The sequence below is a fragment of the Muntiacus reevesi genome, chromosome 12 (assembly GCF_963930625.1).
Source record: "Muntiacus reevesi chromosome 12, mMunRee1.1, whole genome shotgun sequence".
Lineage (NCBI taxonomy): Eukaryota > Metazoa > Chordata > Mammalia > Artiodactyla > Cervidae > Muntiacus > Muntiacus reevesi.
Window position 1 is genome coordinate 62,583,264 of NC_089260.1, and position 1,225 is coordinate 62,584,488.

General features: G+C 47.5%; 1 non-coding gene across 1 annotated transcript; it reads left to right on the forward strand.

Annotated features, from left to right (window-relative positions):
- Positions 1-1,153: 1,153 nt before the first annotated feature.
- Positions 1,154-1,225, forward strand: TRNAG-CCC (transfer RNA glycine (anticodon CCC)). The gene has a single exon. It is a non-coding gene; the product is annotated as a tRNA-Gly (tRNA).

Sequence of the window (1,225 nt, forward strand, 5' to 3'; positions counted from 1 at the left end):
GCTCACTAGCTTCTGCTCTGCTTAGAGTGAGTCTTGTGTGCCCACCTTAATTCAGCTGGCAAGGTGGCTACACGTCTGCTCATCTAAAGCAGAACATCCTGACTCTGAAATAGTCATTTCTCTCTTATTATTTTGGCCACACTGCACGGCATGCAGGACCTTAGTTCCCTGACCAGGGATCGAACTTGTACCCGCTGCAGTGGAAGTGCAAAATACAACCCACTGAGTCGCTGAAAAGTCATTTCTCCACGAAGTTTTTTGCCAGAGAAGTCGCTGAAAAGTCATTTCTCCACAAAGTTATTTGCTGTGCACCATCTTGCCCAGGCACTGTGCTGAGGGTCAGGACAGAAAGAAAATGTGGACCCCTGCTCTTCAAGGGGTCACTGTCCGGCCAGGTGGATCTCTGTACTTGGTGGCATGTGCCACATGTGAAAAATGAACAGCAACTTTAAGGGCCCCCTAGAAGAAGCAAGAGCCCCTCCTGACGTGAGGGTGTGGCTGAGGGAGGGAGTGTGTTGGGGAAGGTAGAGGAGGTGATGCCTGAGTTGAGTTTCAAGGCGAGGAGGGTGCAGGGGGAGATGCAGGATAGCAATGTCCTTCAGCCTTCTCCCTGGGCTGTGATAGGTCATCCTAAAGCCTACAGGTGGATGGACTGGCCAGGTGGGTAAGAAGCATCCACTGCACAGGAGGAAAGCGGGGAGTATGTTCACAGAGCCCTCACTACAGCCACACAAAGGAACTGAAGCAATCCCTCCCGTCTGTTTTCCCATGAACACACCCCTGCAGAGACCTGGTAACACACGTACATTCAGACTAAGTGTTCACCGGCACCAGGCTTTTAAGCCAGCAACTCTAATCTTGAGAGCTCCAAACTTTGTACCTACATATTTTATTTACAAATTTTGGAAAAGAGTTATAGTACTAATGTATTTTGTACTTTATTAAATATATGCAGATATAGAAATTAAAGATATGAGATACAAAAAAATTTGAAATTTGAAAAGTTTAGTATTTCTCCTTCTCTCCCACTGGGACCATCTGGCATACTCATGGGGTGTACTGCATCATTTTGGAGCCTTCTGAAAAGCAGTGTGGTCAAATTGTTCTTGGAAGCAGTATGGGGAGAATGGTTAAAAATGTAGATGCAGGGACTTCCCTGGTGGTCCAGTGGCTAAGACTCTGCACTCCCAATGCAGGGGCTCAGGTTTGATCCCTGGTCAGGGAA